Raw genomic sequence first — 14,061 nt, 5'->3', positions numbered from 1 at the left:
AAAAGAGAAATTAGAAAAAAAAATTTTTTTCGCTATAATTGAATTGATTAAAAATAAATATAATTATTCAAGAAATCCTATGTATATTTCAATTATTTGCTCACATTTTAATTAAAATATGAATATTATCCGTTAGGAAAAATAGTTTATTTAAATCAATTATCTCCTTATTCCATTAAATCATTTGATTTGAATACCTCCATTCATATTCAATTATAATAATGTATAATATTCAAATATACATATACATATATATGTAATATGATTTTCAGTTCACTTTCAAAAAAAGGGAAATTTGAAAAAAATAAATTTTTTTACTATGATTAAATTTATTAAAAATAAATATAATTATTCAAGAAATCCTATGTATTTTTCAATTATTTGCCCACATATTAATTGCAATATGAATAGTAAGCGTTGGGAATAATAATTCATTCAAATCAATTATTTTCTATTTTTATCAAATTAATTGACATAATTACCTCCATTTATATTTAATCATCTCAATGTATAATATATATACAAATAAATGTATTAATATTCACATATATTAATGTATAATATTCAAATATATACATATATATATATTATGATTTTTAATTTACTTTAAAAAAAAAAGAAATTTGGAAAAAAAAAATTTTTCTACTATAATCAAATTCATTATGAATAAATATAATTATTCAAGAAATCCTGTGTATTTTTCAATTATTTGCTTGCATAATCTCTCTATCTAATAAAAAAGTTTCAAACAAATGAACGTAGAAAAAGATTATAATAACAATAGTAAAAAAAGATTATAATAACAATAGTAAAAAAAGATTATAATAACAATAGTAAAAAAAGATTATAATAACAATAGTATACGCATGAAGTTGGCGGTGGGGTGAGATCCCGAAAACAAAACAAAAAGCATCTAGCAAACCCTTTGACAGCTGTCATCGGCTGTTTATGACAGTCTTTGACAAATATCTTTATAGGTATCTGTTTCTGACGCGCAAAAAATGAACATGCAAACGAAAATTATCAAGATGATTCCCGACAGGAATTGTCTTTTTCGCGCGTTGGCGTATTGTGTATACGGCACAAAAGATCGACACGCAGAGGTGAGACTGAGTATCGTTTCAAATATAGTGGATAATTGGTCTACATTTGCGGGTTTTATTACAGGTAATGAGTCAAACGGTGCTGTGATTAGGTGACCTGGTGATTACAAATCACATATGAATAAAAATGCAATATATGCAGCTGCGGATATTTTTAAGATATGTTTAATCGTGTATCGCGAAGAACAAATTCATCCACACCGGAACGGATCACAAAATGGAACACAATTCTCGCTACTCTTCACCGGCGACGGAGACAGTGGACACTTTGATGTCTTGCAGAACCAAAATAAAATTCAGATAGTGAGTAATAAGTATGAAAAGTAACAATCAAATAATAGTAAATCTAAATATATCACCAAACAGTCAAAAGGACAGCCAGGATTTACGATGACAATGGAGAAAGGAGGAGTTTCAAGCAGCAGACAAGGCGATGAAGATGGTGGATGGTCGGAAGTATCACAAAAGAAAGAGGAAAATAAAATTGTAAGTGCGAAGAACCAAATAAGCCATAGAATAATATCCATCAAATATTCGTATAACCAGGAAAGAGAACGACCATGATCGATGTTGACCACAAGAGAAAGAGGTGATTTACGGAGTGAACAGCAACATAAATATAGAGAAAAAAATAATGTAAACAAGGTGATTTTGGAGAATAACGGGCAGAGCGGTAGCAAAAATAATTCAGCAAGTCAAGGAGATAGATAGATATCAATAGAGAAGGAACACCAATTTTCAACCAACGAATGGAAGCTTAGATTGATAAAAAAAAGAAAAGTAAGCACAGAAGGAATTGAAGTGGACAGCAAGTGCAGACCTGTCATCAAATCAACATGAAGGAATTCGCCTGTCTACTAGACAATGCGTAAGGAAATAGTGAGGCGCGAAGCGCCGAACAACGAGGCGCGCAGCGCCGAGTGCCCGAGGCGCGTAGCGCCGAGATGGGGTTGGCGCGCGAAGCGCGCAGGGGCGAAGCCCCTAGTTATTAAAATATAAATATTATCCGGTAAGGAAAATAATTTATTCAAATCAATCATTTGCTCATTTCATTGAATTATTTGACTTAATTACCTCCATTTATATTCAATCATATTATCGTATAATATACATATATATATATATATATGTATTGTAACGTGGCGTTTCAGAATCGCCCGTCACAAGGGCACACAACCGCTATTATTTTTAATTTACGCGTCCTCAGCAGGGTACTCCAAACGAACTCGATACAAAATAGGCAATATCTACTTTTAACTAATTCTTTTCTGTAAATTCTTTATTTCGCGCTTCGGCGCAAGCTAACAAGGTACTTGGACGACTACGATCCCGATCAACAAGGGACCACTATCTACCGTTTGCAGCTCTCGACGACTTCGCCTACTGACGGTCTCACCAGACTACACTGGCTACCTTGGTGCACCTTTATATACACCTGGGGTAGCATCCATCCGAACCTTCCGTATCGCCTCGACTGCCGGTGAACAGGGAGATAAAAATCCTCCCGGCGGCCGGGGGCATCGTTCTTCAAAGAGGAACTAGCCGCCTCCCTATCGACGAGGACCGATTGTGTGGGTCGTGGTCCACGGTTTGGCCAACCGTCTGACTGCACGGCCTCAGGTACAGGCAGCTAGCTACTGCCTGTACAAAAGCCGGTGGAGGTGAACAATGAGGCGTCACTCTCCACCCGCTAACTTTGACCGAGAGGCACCCTGTGCGTGCCTCTGTCAAAGAAGTCCCCGAGGATAGGCAGCCTGGACTGCAAACTGGAGCGACTATGAAACCGTACGAGTTGGTGTCAACGACGAAATCGCGAGCAGCACATTGCACAACATCTAGCGGTAATTTTTGGAAAACGTACGACCACGCAGTAACCGATATTCGCCACAGGGGGATGGCCTATTTGCGGTGGGGGTCAAGTGACCAATCAAAGAAGAAGAATCACCTCACGACAACCGCGAGATCGGCGAGCTGAACTACGACCTGCTATTCTACGCTCGACCTGTTGAGGAACAGCTTCAATTTTCCAATTGCTCTCCCGACCTCTCTACCGTTTTAAGCTACCGTTCTACCGTCTATCCTACCGCTTTCGTTCTACCGTCTATCCTACCGAGTACCTTTATCTTTCTAAATTCTTTTCCTTCTCTTTTCCTTTCCTTCCCAGTTTTGTTATTCTATAGTATAATTTAAATTAAAATCAGTTTGTGTGCCTGAGATCGACCGTTAAGGTAAGGCTTTTGCCTTTGAATTGTACTGTTACGAAGTTGCTCACAATTTCTATTCTTTCTCGTAATATTTATCGATTTTGCGTGAATCATGGTCCACGGTTAAAGTTGCTGTAAGCCGCCGTGTGGCTGCATGATTCCGGTCATTAATATTATATTTATTGTTTCTTGATTGCATCGTGTGATGCCATTTTGTGTGAATCATGGTCCACGACTTCCGTGTGACTGCATGATTTCAGTAATTCATTATTTTCGTATCTGAGCGACCTCGTAACTGCCAAATAATTATCTCTTGTATTTATGACTTTTCTGATTATTTGTGAATCTCTATTATCTTGCTTCTGTAGTCTCTATCTTATTTTGAGCCCTATTGGCTTCATATTTTATTCCAAACTCTCTTTGTAATAGTAGTGTGCTTTATATTTTATTTCTGTTATTGCTTATTATATTTTTATTTATTTTTGTGCCTATTGTATCGTATATCGAGTTCTATGGAGTACAAGCGAGCGTAGAATCACCCTTAGATATTACCGCATTTTTCTTTGTTACTATTGACCATTTTATATTATTTTTGCCTGTTATTTATTTCCCCGTATTTTGTTAAATTAAGTTTTGTAAACTATTCTTTTGTATTGCGGTGTATTTTAGTATATTTCTCTATTTTGTAAACTCTCCGAGATTCTCTCACTCTCATAACTTTGTATTTTGGTATTCTCTCAAAAGTTATGTTTAGGAATTCACTATTTAATTCCTCAATTATGTAATGATTATAAGTTATCGAATCTACCGTATGAATAACTCTACCGAAGGCTACCGAGTCGATCGTTTGCCAACTTAGTAAATTGTTACTAACTGTCAATCTCTCATCTTGGTTATGATTTATGGTAAATTTGTCGTACCTCTACCGAACTACGGTTTCGTTGTTTTCTACCGATCGCAGTAAAATTCTCTCGTTCTAATTAACAGAATAATAATTTTCGTAGTGTCATTTGCAACTTGGGTAAGATCACGTCGCCCAGTGACGTGTAGTTTTAAGTCAACTCTTGCATTATATCGCATCTCTCGGCCTACGTCTATTTTTCTCTGTTAACTACCGTCTCTCGTGTTAAAGCTACCGTTTACTGCTATTCTACCGATAATTTTTTATGAACAACGACAATTTATTTTATTAACTACCGCTATCGATACCATCTCATTTGCCTGTCTCACCTATGTAACCTTTTCGACAATACATGATCGATTGACTTATTCATTTTCCTTTTAACTGGAGTTTATTCTTTATTTGGTTATTTTCTTTAATTCTGGAATTACTGCTAGCTGCCTTGAACTCCGCCACTCTACCGGGATGTACGCGATCGTACCTGTGCCTAGCCAGCCATACAACGGGTTCTCTATTTATCCCTTTTGTACGGTCTTGTGTTAATTTTATTGATTTATGTCATTCTTTGAGAAACGACGCTAATGCGTCTGGCGCCCAACGTAATTATTTTGTTGTAGTTTAATATTGCGGATAAGTAGAGAATCGCGCCAAAGTGTCAACGGTAAGTCCTCATCCGAAAGTAACAACATTTAGCGTTACAAATTAGCGCTCGACGAGGGGCAGAAAAGACTTAACGTCACAGTATATATATATATACATACATAATAACATATATATATATATATATATATTATACATATATTACGATTCTGAATCTACCTTCAAAAGAAGAGAAATTCTTGAAAAAAAATTTTTTTCACAATCACTAAATTCACTCAGAATGAATATGGTTATTAAAAAGATCGTGTATTTTTTCTAATTATTTGCTCACATATTAATTGGAATAAAAATATTATTCATTAAAAAAAATAAATCATTTAATCAATTATTTCCTTTTCTCATCAAATTATTTGACATAATTACCTCCATTCATATTTAATTATATTAATGTATAATATATATATATATATATATATATATATATAAGTGAATGTATTTATATTTATTTATGATCATGTATAATATTCAAATATATACATATATATATATTATGATTTTTAATTTACTTTTGAAAAAAAGGAAATTTGAAAGAGAAAAAATTTTTTCACAGTAATTAAATTCATTCAAAATGAATATGATTATTAAAAAAATCCTGTGTATTTTCCAATCATTTGCTTACATAATTATTAAAATATAAATATTATCCGATAAGGAAAATAATTTATTCAAATCAATTATCTGCTTATTTCATTGAATTATCTGACTCAATTACCTCCACTTATATTCAATTATATTATTGTATAATATACATATGTATATATATATATATATATACATACATAATAATATATATATATATATATATCATCATACGTATATAATATATATATATATATATTATGATTCTGAATCTACCTTCAAAATAAGAGAAATTCTTGAAAAAAAATTTTTTTCACAATAATTAAATTTACTCACAATAAATATGGTTATTAAAAAGATCGTGTATTTTTTCTAATTATTTGCTCACATATTAATTGGAATGAAAATATTATTCATTAGAAAAAATAATTTATTTAATCAATTATTTCCTTTTCTTATCAAATTATTTGACATAATTACCTCCATTCATATTCAATCATATTAATGTATAATATACATTGAAATAAATGTATTCTTATTCAATTATTTTAATGTATAATATACAAATATAAACATATATACATATATAATAATATACATATATATATATATATATATATATTATACATTTGAATCCACTGTTAAAACGAAAGAAATTTTTGAAAAAAAAATTTTTTTTTACAATAATGAAATTCATAAAAAATAAATATAGTTATTGAAAAGATCCTGAATATTTCCTAATTATTTGCACACATAATAATTGGAATAAAAATATTATTTATTAGGAAAAATAATTTATTCAATCAACCATTTCCTTTTTTTATCAAATTATTTGACATAATTACCTCCATTCGTATATAATTATATGAATGTATAATATATATACAAATGAATGTATTTTTATTCAATTATATTGATGTATAATATACAAATATATATACTTATATATATATTATGATTTTTAATTTAATTTTAGAAAAAGAGAAATTTGAAAAAAAAAAAATTTTTCACAACAATTAAATTCATTGAAAATAAACATCATCATTTAAAAAATCCTACGTATTTTTTATTTATTCGCGCGCATTATCATTAAAATAAAAATATTATCAGGTAAAGAAAATAATTTATTTAAATCAATTATTTCCTTATTTTATCAAATCATTTAACCTAATCACGTTTATTTATATTCAATTATATTAATGTATAATATACATATATAGACATATATACATGTATAATAATATACATATATATAGTAATTTTGAATTTACTTTTGATAAAAAATAAACTTTCGGATAAAAAATTTTTTTCACAATAATGAAATTCATTAAAAATAAATATAGTTATTGAGAAGATCCCGAATATTTTCTAATTATTTGCACACTATTGATTGGAATAAAAATATTATTGATCAGGAAAAATGATTCATTTAATCAATTATTCCTTTTCTTCATCAAATTATTTGACATTATACCTCCATCTATATTCAATTATATTATTGTATAATATATATATAAAAAAAGTGTATTTATATTCAATTATAATAATGTATAATATTCAAATATATACATATATATGAGGGTGGTCGTTAAAAATTAAAATCTTTGCGGCGCCCGAAAAAATCCTTCCTTCTGATGGGAAACTACGGGAAAAATTTTGCTTTTGCGATTTAAACAAAAATAACACGTGCCGACCGCCAGTTGAAGTTAATTTTTCGATCAAATTATAGTTTTTTTTTAAATTCGTCACAGTATTCAAGTTTGGGTAAAAATCATTAAATACGGCTAATAGAAATTTAAATTCTCTATAAAAATGTTCCTTCAAGTTTCTGATAACGTTCATATCCATCGCAATAATCTCAATATCAAATTTATAAATTCTAACTTATTATCAAAATCACTGCTGAAAATTTTGTAGAGAATTTAATTTTCTACAAGCCGTTTTTGATGATTTTCACCCAAACTCAACTACTGAGACAAATTAAAAAAAAAAACCATAATTTTATCGAAAAATTAACTTCAATTGGCCGTCGGCATGTGTTATTTTTGTTTAAATCGCAAAAGCAAAATTTTCCCCGTAGTTTCTCATCAGAAGGAAGGATTTTTTCGGGCGCCGCAAAGATTTTAATTTTTAACGACCACCCTAATATATATGTATTGTGATTTTCACTTTACTTTAAAAAAAAGGGAAATTTGAAAAAAAAAAATTTTCTTACTATAATTAAATTCATTGAAAATAAATATAATTATTCAAGAAATCCTGTGTATTTTTTAATTATTTGCCCACGTATTAATTAAAATATAAATATTATGCGTTAAGAATAATAATTTATTCAAATCAATTATTTCCTTATTTCATTAAATTATTTAACTTTATTACCTCCATGTGAATTCAATTATATTAATGTATAATACGTATATATATAATGTATTTATATTCGATTATATTAATGTATAATATTCAAATATATACACATATATATATTATGATTTTTCATTTGCTTTTAAAAAAAGAGAAATTCGAAAAAAAAATTTTTTTTACAGTCATTAAATTCATTAAAAATAGATATAATTATTAAAAAAATCCTCAGTAATTTTTAATTATATGCTCACATATCAATTAAAATATAAATATCATTCGTTAAGAAAAATAATTTATTCAAATCAATTATTTGCTTATTTTATTGAATTATTCAACTTAATTACCTCCATTTATATTCAATTATATTAATCTATAATATACACATATATACATATATACATATATAATGAGATACATATATACATATATATATATATATATATATATATATATATATATATATATATATATATATTATAATTTTGAATTTACTTTTGAAAGAAAAGAAATTTTTGAAAAAAAATTTTTTCTTCGTGAATTAAACTCATTAAAAATAAATATAATTATTCAAAAAATCCTACATATTTTTTAATTGTTTGCTCACATATTAATTGAAATGAAAATATTATTCATTAGGAAGAATATTTTATTTAATCAATTATGTCCTTTTTTTGTCAAATTATTTGACATAATTACCTCCATTCTCTATTTAATTATATGAATGTATAATATATATATACAAATAAATGTATTTATATTTAATTATGTTATTGTATAATACACAAATATTTATACATATATATATATTCTGATTTTTAATTTACTTTCAGAAAAAGAGAAATTCGAAAAATAACAAATTTTTTCACAATAGATAAATTCATTAGAAATCAATATAATTATTCGAAAAATCCTACGTATTTTTTAATGATTTGCTCACATAATAATTAGAATGTAAATATTATCAGTTAAGACGAATGATTTATTTAAATCAATTCTCTGCTTATTTTATTAAATTATTTAACTTAATTACCTCCATTTATATTCAATTACATTGATCTATAATATACACATATATACATGTATACATATATAATAAGATACATATATATATATTATAATTTTGAAATTACCTTTAAAAGAAAAGAAATTTTCGATGATAAAATTTTTTTCACGATAATGAAATTCATTGAAAATAAATATAATTATTGAAAAGATCTTGAATATTTTTTATTTATTTGCTCGCATATTAATTGAAATGAAAATATTATTCATTAAGAAAAATAATTCATTTAATCAATTATCTTCTTTTTTTATTAAATCATTCGACATAATTACCTCCATCTATATTCAATTATAATAATGTATGATATATATGAACAAATGTATTTATATTTGATAATATCAATGTATAATATTCAAATATATACATATGTATATTATACATTAATATAATTGAATATAAATGGAGGTGATTAGGATAAATAATTGATCAAAATAAGGAAATAATTGATTTAAATAAATTATTTTTCCTAACGGATAATATTTGTATCTTAATTAATACGTGAGCAAATAATTAAAAATTACGTAGGATTTTTTGAATAATCACATTTATTTTTAATGAATTTAATGATTGTAATAAAAATTTTTTTTTTCAAATTTCACTTTTTTTAAAAGTAAACTAAAAATCATAATATATATATATGTATACATTTGAATATTATACATCAATATAATCAAATATAAATTCATTTATTTGTATATATATTATACATTCATATAATTGAATATAAATGAAAGTAATTAAGTTAAATAATTCAATAAAATAAGCAAATAATTGATTTAAATGAATTTTCTTTCTTAACGGATAATATTTATATTTCAATTAATATGTGAGCAAATAATTAAAAAATACATAGGATTTTTCGAATAATTATATTTATTTTCAATGAATTTAATTACTGTAAAAAATTTTTTTTTTTTTCAAATTTCTCTTTTTTTAAAAGTAAATTAAAAATCATAATATATATATACATGTATATATTTAAATCTTATACATTAATATAATTGAATATAGATGGAGGTAATTATGTCAAATAATTTAATAAGAAAAGGAAATAATTGATTAAATAAATTATTTTTCTTAATAAATAATATTTTTATCTCAATTAATATGTAAGCAAATAATTGAAAAATACATAGGATTTCTTGAATAATTATATTTATTCTTAATGAATTTAATTATCGTAAAACAAAGTTTTTTTTCAAAAATTTCTTTTTTTTTCAAATTTCTCTTTTTCTAAAAGTGAATTAAAAATCATCATATATATATATATATATATATATATATATACATATATATATATATATATATATATATATATATATATATATATATATATATATATACTTGTATATTGTACATCAAAATAATTAAATATAAATACATTTATTTGTATATATATTATACATTATTATAATTAAATATAAATGGAGGTGATTATGTCAAATAATTCGATAAAAAAAGGAAATAGTTGATTGAAATAAATTGTTTTTCCCAATAAATAATATTTCTATTTCTAATAATATGTGAGTAAATAATTGAAAGACATACAGGATCTTTTGAATAATTATATTTATTTTCAATGAATTCAATTATCGTACTTTTTTTCAAAAATTTTTTTTATTTTAAAAGTAAATTCAAAATTATAATATATATATATATATATATATCTGTATATTATCATATATGTTGTAACCAATATTTTTCATACAGTTGAGGGTAAAACGATATAACGATAATTGGTTACCCTACGGCGCAGTCACTAACCTGAATAATTAGATAGAGAGAGAGATACTAAGGGAGAAAGATACGATTGTTGGGCGCCAGACGCACATGCGTCAAAAAGAGATAATTAGAGAAAAAGACAAAGGTAAAGGTAAAGGTAATAGATAAAGGTAAGGTCAGGTTCTACGACGGTTTTGCACAGTTCGCTCAGAGAGACAAGATAATGGTAGAGGGGCGGAGTCGAATCCAATAGATAAAATAAGAAACAGGTGAAGCAGGAATAATGTCAAATATATTAAACAAGAGGCGATAAGTTTAATGACAAGCAAGTAGCTGAAGAGATTGAGTTACAATTACGATAAATGCGATAATTAACAATATTTACAGCCAGAGAAAGGTTAAGCGAGAGAGTTAACAAATAACGGAACGTTTTCCGAATAAGCGGGAAATATGCGCAAGCTCGCGATACTAACGGTAATGATTAACACGGTTTTATGATAGATAGGCAGAACAGAGAAAGATATACTGTACTTAAATTAAGCGGTAAGCAAATAAATCATAAAATATGAGAAGCGATTATAAACACATGCGAAATACAACAATTGTAATAGTTATCACATTACCAGAATGATCAGAAATAGGCAGGCAGGGAATTATGAATTACAAGGTAAATTCAAGCGACATGTCAAATAAAAAATTAGCATAAAATATAGAGAATAACAGATAATACGTAGTCTCTAGTTTGCGGTAAGTGCGAGAGAAAAAGAGATAATATTCGGTACGATAGAAGGTAATTCAAGATACGGCAAACAATATTCAAGATAATTAATATGCAACGTACGGCAAACCAAATAGACTACGGACAACTACGATCAGCGATATTAGCGAAGAAAATAGTGAAAAAGATGTTATGCGATACGGCACAATACTCCAATGTCAAATGAACGACGAGCGGGACCGCGCAGCGATATAAGATCGCTCCCGCGGTACACTCACTAAGATACGATAATCAACGATAATAGATAAAGAGACAGATAGAAACTAATCAGAGAAAATATAACAAGATAGCAATGCTCAGTAGCTAAGATAAAAATTGATCCTTTAACGGAACGCGCTGCTAGACAGCGATATTAGACATTCAAATATTCCAGAAGAGAAAGATAATAAAATAAACAATAGTCACTACAATGCGTAAGTAATAATCAACCAGTCGCGAAGTTACTTGCAATAAGGCAGAAAAAGGGACAAGATAAGAGATAAGAGAGAATAAGGTACGAGCCCAGGTGGCTCAAGCAGACCAACTGCAAGATAAAGAGAAAAGATACGAGCCCAATTGGCTCAAGCAGACCAACTGCAAGGTAAAGAGAGAAAGAGATAAAGGTAAAGGTACGATATATTGCAAGTAATCTCGTGGCTTCACAAAATAGAAAAGGAGCCTCACTTACGTAAAAGAAGATATAACAGGTGCGAGAGAATGCGATAAGGTACAATAGCGGTACGACGAACTTTGGTAGCGATAACAAGAACACGTCTGTTAATATCAGTAACTGAACGTAGAGTGACGAGATGAGCGATGATCCTGATTTTCGTCGAGCTGCTGTCACGTGATTCTTCCTCAAAGGGCATAGCCGGATAAGCAGGTCGAATCGGCCCCCGCTGAATTTTTTGTCGGTACTTCAGGGATCAATTTGGACCCAAATGAAAATAATTCAGTGAAAATTTCAGCTATTAATCTTAAACGGTTTCCGAGTAATTGAAAAGAAACCTATTTTTTAGTATTTATTTTTTTTTTAATAGTAAAATTAAAAAATTTTTTTTTGCTGATTTTTTTTTAAATACTTACGAGTAAAAGCTGTGAAAAAAATTTTTTTTTATGATTTCTAGACTAATAGCCGATTTTTAAACTAAAAAACAAAATTACAATTATTTTTTTTATGCCTATTTTAAAACATGCAATCACCAAATTTGGACAGAATACGTCTTTTATACCCCTCTGTACTCAGGAATTTTTTCAATTTTTTTGGTTTGGTGCAACGTCATGAAAAAAATTAAAAACCAATTTTTTGTTAATTATTTTATATTTCAACTGCTTAGAACACTACTTACAACTAATTATAAAATGTATTTATTTATAAAAATATTCATCAAAAACATAAGTGGTCATCAAAATATTTGTTAATATTTTCGTCAATCTTCATCACTGTCTTCATTAATAACTACACAGCGCCCGGTATTATTGAAAATGCGACTTAAAAGGATCATACCAGCTTTCTCAAGCAGTGTCATACTTAGCTGAGATGATGGATGAAGATAATAATATAAGCCTTCAGTACGTAAGATCGGCTGAAAACATTCTTAGATTTCAAGTAAGATCTCGGCATATTAATGCAAAAACATATTGCTGCTTCATTGAGTATCATCGTGGCAAAAATGGAGTTAACGGAATTTCTCGATATTGCTGTGATTGTGCCAACGGTCGGCGTACAGTTGGTTGTTGTTCGCATGTAGCAGCTATTATTTATTACCTATCACATGCTAGATATTTATCGAGAATTGTAAGACCAGCAGAGATTTTAAGTCGCATTTTCAATAATACCGGGCGCTGTGTAGTTATTAATGAAGACAGAGATGAAGATTGACGAAAATATTAACAAATATTTTGATGACCACTTACGTTTTTGATGAATATTTTTATGAATAAATACATTTTATAATTAGTTGTAAGTAGTGTTCTAAGCAGTTGAAATATAAAATAATTAACAAAAAATTGGTTTTTAATTTTTTTCATGACGTTGCACCAAACCAAAAAAATTGAAAAAATTCCTGAGTACAGAGGGGTATGAAAGACGTATTCTGTCCAAATTTGGTGATTGCATGTTTTAAAATAGGCATAAAAAAAAATAATTGTAATTTTGTTTTTTAGTTTAAAAATCGGCTATTAGTCTAGAAATCATAAAAAAAAATTTTTTTCACAGCTTTTACTCGTAAGTATTTAAAAAAAAATCAGCAAAAACAAAATTTTTAATTTTACTATTAAAAAAAAAATAAATACTAAAAAATAGGTTTTTTTTCAATTACTCGGAAACCGTTTAAGATTAATAGCTGAAATTTTAACTGAATTATTTTCATTTGGATCCAAATTGATCCCTGAAGTACCGACAAAAAATTCAGCGGGGGCCGATTCGACCTGCTTATCCGGCTATGCCCTTTGCGGTATTTTAATTGGACCAGCAGGTCGCGTAGGCCTGGTCCATGGGTAGGCGGCGATAATCCCTCGCCGCTTGATTTTCTTTTCCCTCGACGACAGGTATCGAGGTATCGGGACGTCGGAAGGTTGTTAGAGATGTTTTCCTTCAGCTATGCGGTATCGTTGGTGAGAGGGGGGGTCGTACTGCTCATGTGTTGCGATATTGAGGTGTGCGGCAATATTACGTCACCGGTCCTTTGGACTTGCGATCGACTGTAACT

This window comes from Neodiprion lecontei, chromosome 1, assembly GCF_021901455.1.
Source record: "Neodiprion lecontei isolate iyNeoLeco1 chromosome 1, iyNeoLeco1.1, whole genome shotgun sequence".
NCBI classification, from domain to species: Eukaryota; Metazoa; Arthropoda; class Insecta; order Hymenoptera; family Diprionidae; genus Neodiprion; species Neodiprion lecontei.
The sequence above is the reverse complement of the archived record's forward strand: the minus strand, read 5'-3'. Positions refer to the sequence as shown.